Consider the following 13,684-nt stretch of genomic DNA (forward strand, 5'->3'; position numbering starts at 1 on the left):
CAGTCAGACATACTGGGGTTTAATGCTTGGTTTTGCATAACAGCATATCCTCCTTCCAAGCTTGCTCTGCCACCTCCTAAATATTTAGTTAATTTTGTCAATATTAGCTCATTCTAATAAGCACTTCCTGTTTTTCTCACTTATTATGTGGTTAATGGTATTAAATGTGACTGCTCAAAAGTTTAATTGACTAGAGTTTCTAGACAAAATATTATCCAATAACAGAAATTTGAAACTGTATTCAATAATGATTTATTTTATACAGTCTTTTAAAGTTATTTCCCTTATCAGAGCCTGTTCATCTGGCATTACAGATTTTACCCACTTTTTGGTATATCTTGAATATAGTGTTTTTCCCCCTTTATCCCTTGGTCCTTGGATGTAACAATTCATTCACAATAAATTTAAACCTTCAAATATTACTGATTTCAGATTTTTGAGAATATCCACTTTGGATAGAAGGATGATGAATATTTTCTGTCATGTTACTCAATAACGAATACATCAATCCAAACCTTCTCTTAAAATTCTCTAACAGAGCTGCAGAAACTATGCTTCGTTTACCTTCTTCTTTTCCTTTTCCTTATTGCCCATGAGAATGTAAGGAAAACTGGATGTTGATTAAGGCACAACATATCCAACAAAACTGTTTTTTCTAACAGAAATTATTCAAGGTATCAGATCTCAACTGGTAAAAGTGAGCATAACTTCATGGAAATAATATTGACTTAATATTGGCTGATGAAACAATTCCAAGTTTTTAGTGTGTTTTTGTAAGCAGTGAAACACACTGCCTTGCAGACATGCATACCTGTCTGGATGGTTTATTTCTACAGTAACTTTTGAACCCCTTGACCAGTTTAAGACAGTTTTAATAAAAGTAGTGTAGTATGCAAATACAATGACACCATATGATGAATAAAAATCCATTATACATCTGTTTTGTTTTTTTCCTCCATTTCAAAATAGGAAGTTAGTGCAGAATAACCCCACTCCAGCAAGGATGAAGTTGAACTCAACCTTTGAAAGACAACAGAGTATGTACTTTCATGGGAGACATTACACTTGACGAAAGGAAGATTTAGCTAGAATTTGAAGCTTGCTGAGCAGTGAAGATACAAATAAAATATGAAACCAGGCTTTATTAGTCCCAGGTTCTGGATATAATTTGCATAATTTAGCTATTATATCATTGCAGTATCCCTGTCTTTGGATATGTAATTGTTAAACTTCTTAAACCTATGTTTCCTGTGCACAATCCATCTACAAGTACAAATGAATCTGTGAGTCTTCAGGTTCCTTGGATTCAGGCTCCAAGAATCCTGAATTGTGTGCCCATAAAATGAACTTAAAGAATTACAAGGTGAATTTTTGTCCTATTTTGAATGAGAAATTATTTGCATATTTCATAATATAGTTTCAACTAAGCTCCTTTGTAGCAATTCACTGAGATTTTTCCACTTAGAGCATTTATGGTACTAATAAAGAAGGAAGTAGTGTTGATGGAAGAGCTTTACAAAGAGTCACTGAATACTCATCGTCTCATCTTCAATTTGTTTTTGGTGCTTTCACACAGTGGTAGTAGGGCCCCACAAAAAAAAGTCTCCAGAAAAGAAAATTAATAATAATAATAATAATAATAATAATATATTGTAAGTTCATTCAACTCAAACTACGACAATTCATACAAGTTTCCTTTGTGCAGTGTTCACACTACTGAAAGAAGAACTGGAACAGAATCAGAGCTCTAAGAACACCATCAGAGGGAAAACAGTACATACATTGCAAATATGGTGGTTATTTTCAAGATGCATCAATTAAAACCTGTAAAACTTAGACTTTCATATCATGGGAAAAGTTAGTTTGTGGATAGCTGCTTAAATTAGGAAATTTGGATGAAATATTCTACAGGAATTCTGATTATTTTATATTATTTCTTGAGATTCAGTTCTAATACTCTAATACTCTAATCCTTTATTACGACATTTCATGTAAAGGTATTTCAAACCTTTGTAACATCACACTGTGGTGTGTTACTCACATAGCACTGACCCTTATCTAAAACAATGATAGTAAAGAAGGCTGTTAATTTGAACAGCAAAGGGGGAAGGGATTGTGGTTCATAAAACTTCAGTAGAGAGAGCAGGACAAAGAAAATGAGTAATGTCCTGACTATGGGGTGCACAATGTCTTCACCTCATGTAAAACTACATGCTTGGGGCAGAGTGACTGGAAAGCTGTGCAGAGGAAAAGGATCTGGGGGTGTTGGTCAGTGCTTGCCTGAACACAAAGTAAAACTAACGAATGAGGCTAGCTGTATAAATATCCTTTCACAGAACCATTTCATTCAGCCTAGCACACATTTTCATTGACAGGGAGATGATAAAACAGTCCTGCCAATTCTTTCAATTTTGATGGTAAATTACTGTTTTTAGCAGTAAAATACTGCTTTAGCACAACAGAAGGTTTTCTCCATCTTGTCCAGACATCCAACAGCAGTGTTGTTGGATTTGGGGGAAAATGCTTCCTATTCATCAGATGCTTAGATTTTGTACCTGAAGACTCTGCTATGAGACTTGCTAATGAACCCTGTATAATTGCAGGATTTTTGGGGTCGGAATACAGACAACAGGAGGTAATGCAGTCATACACATGAGGGACCAAACTGTCATTAGCTGTTCTGTATTAGCACAGATGATAGAAAAAGAGCCTAGATTTAGATGTTTTATTGCTAGCTGGATGAAAATTCCAGTTTTACTTTCTTCCATATTCAAGAAGCACACAGCAGTACCTAGAGATTGTCTTGGCTATACGTCATCATGTTTTCATTCCAGCAGTTCGCACCAGTACTGAGTAGTTAACTTATTGTAGCTTAAAAGAGCTCGGGAAGGGAGAGAAGAAAAACAAAGCATTACAGCTCATTTTATTTTTAGGTGTAATGGTGCTTGAAAAAATATCTTGACTTCTAATTTATTATTATTTTTTTGTATTACATTCTGGGTGTTTTGTTTGTATCTTGCCTAGTAAATAGAATTATTATTGTATAAGTGCAAAGTATTATTAGTACTCATGCAGCAGCCTGTGCAGAGTGTGTTGGTTTCATTAAAATTCAGGCCTAGATGGCTGCTGAGTGTTAGAAAGTACGTTACCAATATAACTGAATTGATTTCATTGAAGCCATTGAAGGTGAAAGCGTTGAGCATAATTTGTCTAGATTTCAGAAAAAAAAAAAAAAAGAAAAAAAAAAAACAACAACCTGATACCTTACCACACAACAGATCCATTTATAAAGCCAGACAGCGTAATGCAGACAGTATAAACAATGTCCTGAATAAAACAGGCACAAAGGTCAGTTAAAGAAAAACATACAGAACAAAATCTGATTACATGCAGGTTGCAAAACGCGGTATTAAAATCATTCCTAGTTTCATCTTCTTAAGGACTGTTCCAAAGTTGATTAATCTCAGTGCATCATGTTTAGTTCTCCCAACTTTACTGAAGATCAGATGCCGAATCTGATCTTGCAATAATCTTTCAAGACTCGTTCCAAGAATGTCCTTTCTAGAAAATCTGAAAAATGCATTATTTTGACCTGCTACTTACATCCATTAGCACTACCTAAATAAAGTTCATTCCCTGTTCTTATTATTCAACATAGAAAACAGATGAAATAAAATCTTTTGCCCAAATTTATCAGAATAATACAGTAACCAGTATCTGTTTATGAGGTGCAAAATCAATGGAGTAACTACCAAACAGATATCTTTGAAACACATCTCTGCACATTTTTGGATTAGCTGCAAGCAGGACTGTTGAAGGTGTAGCTGACTGACAGGAGTATTTCCTGCCTAGTCTCGTAACTGTCTAGAGTATTTTGTGAACATGCTTATAGTGTCTTATTAAGAAAGATAATTGGGGGCAAAACATTTGTTAAACATTTAAACAAATAATATCTGAGGACAAAGGTTAAAAAGCATTATTTGCCATTTTTAGGTTGTGGACTGTGAATAAAGATCAGCCATCCCTGACCTACATGGCTGTTGAAAAACTAAGTGGGAGGATGAATTCTGATAGAGAGATAAGATGGTGAGAAAAGAAAGTAGATTGAATAATGTGTCTGGAATTGTAACTAATTCAGAAATAAGTCATGGACTGAAGTGAAATCAAGGACTAGAATATAAATAGTTTCAGCAGAACAATGGGAGTCTGGACTGAAAGCAAAGTGACAGGGTCAGTAATGGAAGAAAATACAAATGAACTCCAAAGCAGGATAAATGGATAGATAAGAGATAATTTCAGGGGTATTACATATTTGTGGAAATATAATAATGAGAAATGCAGCATTCACACTAAGAAAATGCAATGTTTTTAGCCAGTATTTTAATGCAACCAGAAGTTAATTTTAAATCAGATTTTCCTCTATCCATAAGGGATGTTATGGATATTTTAAGTGCCTTATATTCATTATTTGTTTCATCTCTATATTTCATTTGTATTGTATCTCCTTATGACTTTTGTATTTTCCAGCTTTTGAAATGCCGGATGGTTGTGACACATACTAAAGAGATCTTTGATCCTGTCTTTCACTTAGTCAAGAACAATTTGCACTCAAGATGACACAGCAGAAAGTTCTGGAGATGTGATCTGGAAGTCTTCATCATGATGTGGGATTTAAGACCATACTTACACGGGCATTACTTTAGACAGTTAGACAGCCCAGCTACTTCTTTCCAATCTGCCTTTTTTTTTTTTTTTTTAATTCTAAACAGCTGTGATATCACTATAACACATATCAATGTACATATAATTCTGTTAAATACTGCTCTGACACACCCTGACAGTTAACAGGACTGAAGTCTGCTTTCAGCTGCCTGTACCTCCCTTAAAAAAACATGCTATGTCTTCTCACCCTGTAAGAACAGTTTCCTGACAGCTGGAGGAAACTGAGGCACAAAAGGGAAAAATGACTTGTGTTATTCAGAAAATTTCTGTCAGGAACTGGATGCATGGCCCTTGGATCTTAGCCAAGTGTGGAGCCCATTTGCAGGGAGAAAGTGCTGTGAAATCTCTCATATATTTTACCTTTAACAATATCTCTTTGTTATGCAGAAAAAATCAATGAACTTTGTTGTCAAATGTGTAGTTTAACTGTAAAAGATGAAATACCACTCATAATTGAATTGAAAGCCAGAATACTATTATAAACAGCACCAGTATGTTTTTTGTTCACTTGGGATCTTCTGTTCTCACCAAATTTTGGCTAGCCTCCTATTTCCAAAACCTGACAGGCTGGTGGTCTTCAAGAAGAAATAACAAGCTCCTGTGGTTCCAAGTTTACATATACCTTGTGTAAAAAATCACATTCTTTTATAAGAAATGAAGTGATTAGGATACTATTTATATATTTCTCCTTAAGGGCCAGTACTGTCTTCACCTCTAGTTCTTGCTTTGTAACATGTATGAAGAGCTTTGTGAATTCACTGCACATTACAAAATGTACACCCAGATCACATACGTGCCAATCACTTATGTTCATACATCCATGTCCCATCAAAGCATCTCCCCATTAGTCATATGAAGCAGGCAGAGAGTCAGATGCAGTGTTGGAACACTTTAAAAGCACATTAAGAAGACAGTAAGCTTCTCTGTGGAGAGAAACAGGCTCCTGCATTGGGTGCTTCAGAACATGTAAGTTAGATATCAACGTGGCTCCTATACAGCATTTAGCCTAGAGAAAGAAGCTGAGGCAGCTGGGCTAATTTATTATGACAAAGTAAATTAGCTGGGGGGTGGGTAGGAATCTAATTGTAGTTTACAACTGCTTGAAAGACAATTGGAAAGCCAAACTATTCCCAGGGAGGTAGATGGTATAACAAGTGGTAATAGCAACAAATTGTGTAGGGGATTCAAGCTGTACATTATGAGGGGAAAAAAAATCTTAATTAAAAGAGTAGTGCAGCACTGGGACAAGTTGCCAGGACAGGCAATGGAACCTGCATCTTTGAAGGCTTCACAAGAAAACAAAGCCACAGATGGTCTCAGTTCCAGCAGGATATCCTCTTTAGCCAGCATTTCTGTCATTCTGTGATTTCTTTGATTCTGTGAATATAGAAGAAAAATAAATAAAGTGGCGGAAAGACAAACAGTAGTCAATAAGCTGTCGCCCCTTCACTGACAGATAGAAATCTGTGGTCTTACTGATAGTAAACCCTTCACCAGCACAGAAGGCTACGAAGTGCATCATTAAGGAGAGTTTTGTGGTTAAAGGGCTTCAAAACCTGATGCATACCTAGGAAGGACTACAATTCTAGAAGAACTTCTGCTTGCCTTCCTGTGATGTCCACTCTACTGCTTTGTCTCATGGTAAAAGTTTCTCCCACAAAACTCTGCTAACCAGGAGGGTCACTGCATCTGCAACGGCCTCATTCTAAACCTAAGCCTAAACCTTTCTCCCTCTTCTCAGGAATACAAGTAACCCCACAGGGAAGGAAGAAATGTTCACTTCTGCTGGGTCCAATCCTTGCAATGAATTCATAAGGAAAGCAGGATAGCAGAGGTATATCATATTTGCAGTTTGCATGATTTTATATACAAGCATTTTTTGTATTTTTCATTTGTACAAAATAAACTGTATATGAAGAAACATTTCTACAAATGATTGCACATGATTTTGTACCTTATTATATCATTAGAAGAGACCAATTCATGATTTTATCAGTCAACCTCCACAGCAATTTGTTGTTTTCCATAAATAATATCTTCAAGTTAAGACAGGGATGCTCAGGAGCAATGGGGACAAGAAAGACCCTGAATATGAGGAAAAGAATGAGAAATTAACACCCCTCTCTTCTTGGAGCAGTAGGGGACTGAATATGCTATGAAATCTTAGTGAGATGGAACCATGGATGTGCAACGAGGAGTCTTAGGTCATAGGGATACATGAAAGCAGAAGGAAGTCCAAACATTACTGGACTCTCTTACCCCTCCATTTTTTTGTTACTCCACCTGGTGTTTCAGCCATTACCAAAAAGCTCTTTTAACAAAAATATGTGCATTTGGCATCTGTTTTAGTGAAGACTGATGACTCAGTTTAAATGACCAGTGAAGGTGAGTTTAAGCTAAACTGCTTGACTTTGCTCTGAGTCACACACACACAGGCTGTTCTGGCATCTCTGCAGGGGACGCAGCAACACGCAGAAGAGTTGAGGAGCAGACAGCTGGGGAAGGCAGTGTCTTCAGAGGCACCAAGCAGATCTCTCAGAGTTTCCCTCACCATACTCTACCCACTTCAGGGAACACAACTGAAAGAAGGATCAAGGGTGAAGCAAAGAAAAATTGTAATACTTTAATAAGGTTTGTTCTCATTTTATATGTTGCTCATAATCCATAGATCTAGGATGCAAAATCTGAAGAGGATTTGTGTTTGTATACCTATTAACAAAATTGAATTTTTGAAATGTTTGAAAATTTTCTTTTAACCTGAGACACATTTTTGAGCCTTGAGGAATAAACAGAAGTAGCAAGCACACACCCCTCATGGAAAGAGGAAAGAAGCTTTACATAGTAGACTTACCCAAAAGACTTCGTTATATATCTAACTTTTATGTTCCCCTTTGGCAACACTGCCTAGCAAATACTACTTTCTTGGAATTTTCTGGAAATTCTCCAGTTGTGGAAGATTGTGACTTTTCAGAAGAAGAGCCACGTGGCAAAATTACTTTGAAGGGAGGTTTTAACTGTGTTCAAGGTTGTCCCAAAGCTTTTTGCATGATTAGCTGAACAAACTTACAAATAGTACCACAATATTACTGGAGTAGTATCTTAATTCTGATTCCATGTCTTCCTCATTTTATAGGCGTGTATAGACACTGCACCATCCACCTTCTGTGGATGCTAAAAGGAAACATTCATTTTGCAGTTGAGACATGTGAACAAATAAAAATGTTTACTCTTGTGCTCAGACGGGTACTCAAGAGATTTCATGGAAATTACTCAAGAGATAATCAAGAAAAAGAAGCTCATTTCCTAAAGGAAAAAAAATACAGAAACACTTCTGTAATCATCCTACCTTAACCTTCCTATATGCTTGTCTCAATGTTTTACCTTGTAGCAGGGATTTTTACTACAGAATCGGCATTTTTTTTTTTTTTGAGCCATATGCAAGCTCCCAATTAAATGCATTACCTCCTATCCATATGTTCTTAGTTTTGTTGTATTATGTTTATTTTGAACATTGCCAAGAGAGAAGAAGGTTAAAGTATGCCCTGAGTAGAAGCAAGTGCCGTCAACTTTCTGTTAGCCATGGGTGGCTTATCTGGCTGCCACTAACAAAACACTGCAAATACAGGGAAGCCAGCTGAAGTCTGGCAAAGCTTATTAGCTCAGTTGTAGACATGGCCTTACTGTTTCCAGACTGAAGTTGAATTTCTCTGTACCACGCTTTTAGGAATAGAAGGGATTTGTTAACCCCATCTAATGCTGACCCCGACAGACCTGGGCTGGCTTTGCACAGATCTGTGAGATTTTTACCTTTAGACTGAATACCCCAGCTCTTCATTCTCAAAAGATTTATTACTGTTGCATTAATGCGACTGAGCTGTTTCTTGACCTGAGCTGTCACTATGAGTTATGGGACTCAAGCAGTGGGAGATTTATTCGTTGTGTTTTATTAGATGTTTTGGAAAGGGAGGACTTCCATTGTCCCACTATGAGAGGACTTTATGTTCACTTGTCTGGAGCCAGCTGTTGAAATCTGATGTAGTTTCACTGAAGTCAGTGCAGTTGTGGCAGGAAAGCAGGTTACAAGGGAGAAGATTAAATGCCAATAATATTTCTTATTATTCTTGATCTTATGTTAACATCTTAAAAGCTACTTCTACATTCACTTTTCTAAGAGATATTACAAACATTTCCTTGGGGGGGGGGGGGGGGGGGGAGAGGAGGGAGGGAGGGAGAGAGTAGAGCAATTCCAACAAATATATATAAAATCAAACAATTCCAATAAGTATATATGAAATCACTTATTTTATACAATTTATTTTCTAATAAACTTTAACAAAGGATAAAAAAAGTGGCACTGAATTCAATTAATGTTACATGTTTTTTCTCCCTTAAGTCTTTTAAAACTCATGTGTCTTTTTTAATGAAATGTTCCTGCTAAACACAGTATTTTTAATTTGGTATGGTATTGACTTACACACACTGTTCATTTTCCAAGAAAATAATCCATCTATTAAATTGGCATAAAGCACCCATCCTATGCTGCTTTTTGAAAGCTGCAATTCTGAACTAATACTTTTTTTTTTTACTAAAATGTTTTTCATCCATTAAACACTTCATCTGACAGAAAAATGAGCAAATATTGAACCAATAAACTAAAACAGTCTTTAAAAATTCTTATTGTAATTACTACTGTTAGTTGCAGAAAAGAAATATACTGAACAATGCAATCTGACAGTTCTCCTTTAACACTAAGTCAAGAAAAAAAAAAAAGTTAAAAAATAGTCACTGTAAATAGAAAACAATATAAAGAATTTTATGTTTAAAACATTTGATTTCTTTGTGGTCTCCAAAAGCCCAACCCATCAGCTACACAAGAGACTAACATATTCTACACACAATAGTGGGGTGTAACATAGAAATAAATAAGCAATTACTTTGTTATCCCCAAAGCATAGGTGAGAACAGTGCAAGGAAAGAAGGAATGAATGAATAAGGCTTTTGGAATTAGCTTGGAGACATTCACCTTCCATTTTGTTGCACTGTGTATATAAACCCAAAGGTAGGCTTATCTTTCAATGCTGTCATTTCTCGAAGTTACATTATCTGTGAACACAGAGCAGAGACAAAGGAAGCAATGTGTGTCAGTTTCCTTCTATTACAGAGTACTGGCAAGTTCCCATTTGCTGCAGCAAGGTAAATTTATGAAATAACCAATGTGAAGAACCATGGTTTTTAAACTGATAGTCAGAACACATCTGTGCTATAACACAAGTTCAAGCAGTCAACCTACAGTTACAACAATCAGAGAAGACAAAAAAAAAAACAAAACAGGTAATTCTGAGATGGCACCATCTTAATGAGTACAGGAGTGATGTCTGCTTCGGGCTGAACTTAGGACAGAAAAGAAGCAAGCAGCAGTACAGAGAGGAGGCTATCAATTTTGGGCTCCTCCAAAAGAAACAGGAATGCAAAACTGAACTTTAATGAAGATAACTATCTCACAGCTGTAACATGAATATTCTCAAGCTGTTTTAAACATCATTCAGCCTTTCATTCATAATGCTCAGAAGTAACAAAGATTTTAACTCAAGGGCTCAATACTAGGAAGGTAATCTGATATAACAAAGACTTCAGCTCCAAAGGACCTAAAAGATGATAAAAATTGAGTGCTGCTACCAGCGCACACCAGGTTAACTTTATAATGCTTAATAGCATCCCCAATTGGAATTGTGTCAGAAAGAAGGGAGAGCAAGAAGAACCGAACCTCCGGGAATTCATGAACTGATTGCCCCTTGCAGTAAAAGGAAATCTATTTGCAGAAACAAATTGACCTTGCCAACTAGATAGAGACACAGATGCTAAATGATGTAACCAGGCTCCAAATCTGCTGAATCACATGTAGTTTCTGCAGCAGTGAAGAAAATGGTGGAAGCTATTTTTACTAGGGAAAGGACATTTTTGATGAAATACAAGTGTTTCTCTTGAATACTTAACAAATAAGTAATGTAAATAATGGACATGTAAAAAGCATTTACTTGCATTAGTATGTACTCATTATATTTTGTAATTAGTTAGCTTATCTGTTGCCAACGTCATGTTGTTATGCTTGCATTTAGACATATGATCACTTCTCATGGTACCTAAAGAACAATTACAGCTGCTGATCCTTACAAAAGTCAAAGAAAAAGCAGGAGAAACTAAAAATAGATCCACATGCAGAAGACATGAATCATGAAAAACAACAGACCTAATTAAAATAAATAAATTAATTAAATAAATTAAATAAATTAAAAGCTTTTCATGTTTTTAGAGGCCTTTTATTTCAAAATGAATAATTTTATTTTAAAAAAGTGTTCTTTTTTCCACACTTGCAACAAAATTTGTTTTTGTTTTTTGTTTTGTTTGTTTGTTTGTTTGTTTTTGTTTTTTTGTGGTAGAAAGCAATCACAAATATCTTCAGAATGTCTTCTTGGGGGGGAGGGGTATGTACTTGCCGTGTTCTATTGCTCTTCCCAAGGCACCCTTTTTTAGCTGCCACTGAAAACAAGAGTCTGGTTTACATAGGCTGTCTGGGCCAAAAGACCTTGTTATGCTTTTGTGACATCCAGACTCAGGAAACACCAGTGGTTTATGTTGATCAAGACAAAAGGGTGCTCCATTAATGTGATACATTTTAGAAGTCAAACCTGGAGTTTAATATTCAACACGCTCAAAACATTAATATGTATATCTTGTTCACTAACTGCAGGATGCCCTAGAACTTTGCAAATAAGGACTTTCTCAATATATTACTTGTCTGATGGTGCCTATATGAAACGTTTCTCTTTGCTTCAGTACCAAAGACTGTGTTTAACCAAATGTAGAACTGCAAAGTAAAGCTCAACTGGTTCATAAATTTGTCTGTCTACTGCAGTGTCCCACTTTTGTACTGCTTTTATGGAGGGCACAAAATTAGTTCAGAAAAAGCAATCTGAATTAGGTATAACACAGAGGAAACATAATAACTATGTTCACTTACATCACTTTCCATTAATTAAGCCTTTAGGTTTACAAACTGCACTCATATTTGCATTCTGATATTGCTTGGAGGTATTAATTTTATTTCCAAATTATTAATACTGTCAATAAACATAATAGTTCTCTTTACCTGAAGATACAAACCAAATGTCATTGCCTGGAATGGAGTCAGGGCAATGCCTTCAAAGCAGACATCCTGAAAACTAGCTAGCTTGGGTACCAGTATAAGCCTAGAATGAGCTGTATGTGATTCCATTTTGACTTAAAAAAAAAAAAACAACAACAACAACAAAAAAAAAAACAGGAAACTCAGTAAATACACAGAAGGTTGTTTTACCTTATCTACACTCATCTGTTACCTATACTATTACACTCATTCCGATGAGCTTGTTTAAGTGGTTGCAGATGCAGAACAGATGTAACCTAAGACAGAACTAAATGCAACAGAGAAGAGCAGCACAAGAAAACAACCAAACTACCCTTATTAGCGACAAACAATGAAATCAGGACAGATTCTATGTAATTACTGCAGCATATGTTTGAGGACTTCTCTGAAGAGCAAAGTGATAAGGTGGTTTTAAAAAACAACTACGTGGTGGTAAATGTTATTACAACCTCCGATAAACACCTACTGAATTCTCTAGAGATCATAAAAATCAAAGGTGGCCAAAATTCTCTCCTTCTGGGAAGCTAATTAAATAGATGCACCCCCTTTCTCCTCACAACTCATTGCTTCAAATATTTTAAAATTGCATTTCTAAAAGGAAAATGGAAAATTACAAAAGCATGTCAATAATATAATGAGTTATATTTATAAACCTCCTTTTTGCCAAGTGACTCAGGACACTATACAGACAATTAAAGTCAAATTATAATCACACAAATTGTTATGAATGCATGTTATTAGCTAATTAGGGAAAAAACTTTAACTCCCCTCCCCCCCCCCCCCCCAGTTAGACTAAAAATAAACTAATGTGGCATTATTAAAAGCAAACAGTAGAGCAAAACAAGTTTTTTGTCTTAGTGTTGTTTCGGGAATTTTAAAGATATTTTTAATAACATTGGTGATTTGTTTAAACTTTATTTTTTTTAGAGTTTTTTTTTTTGGTTGGTTTTAACGTTAGGAGACATGGGACAAGTTTTTCAGAAAATTACTGACTAATCAAAACCTCATAAAATACTTATATACCTGAAACTTATTCATGGGTATAAGCAGCTGGGCTCTCTGCAACATGCACCAAAGAACATTGTGCGAAAATCAGGGTTGTCAGCAATTACTTCTGTCCCCTCAAGACTGCCATCCTGAAATTTTCTCCTCTATGAATTTTCCAAAGAATGGAGTCAGGCTTCATTGCTGTTATGTACAGACTTCATGAATCTTGAAATTTTTGCTGTGGAGATAGTTTACTCTGCTTTCTAGTGAGCAGAGTTCTGAAAAAAAAAATCAATCTATGTTTGAAACTCTACTAGAAAAAGGTGAGAATCCAGCCAAACTTTCTATTCATTTTTACAGATAGAAACACCATTCATGTTATGTTATTTGAAAAGAGAATGTCCAGTACTTCATATTGGAAATAGTGTGTTAGATAAAGTCTGAGCATGTTTATTGATGTGAGGCCTCAGGGATTTAAGCAGGATAGACAGAGGTGCATTTCAGCTAAGTTTAGACATTGGTGGCATCAGTGTCTACCCCTGAGTTAGTCACCTGGGATCTTTCCATTGCCAGTGGGAAAAAATAAGGACTCTGAGACCTCATTTCATCCAATATACTTAAGGAAATAAGTCAGGTACTTGCATACCTTCACTGAAATAAAACAGAGTACTTTTGTCTCCTTCTGAAATAGACAAGCTGTTTATAAGGTGGTATATCGGCCCCCCAAAAAGCTAATTCTTCCCTGGAGATATTCAAGGCCTGTCTGGACGCCTACCTGGGCAGCCTGCTCTG

The sequence above is a fragment of the Anas platyrhynchos genome, chromosome 4, assembly GCF_047663525.1.
Source record: "Anas platyrhynchos isolate ZD024472 breed Pekin duck chromosome 4, IASCAAS_PekinDuck_T2T, whole genome shotgun sequence".
Taxonomy (NCBI): Eukaryota; Metazoa; Chordata; class Aves; order Anseriformes; family Anatidae; genus Anas; species Anas platyrhynchos.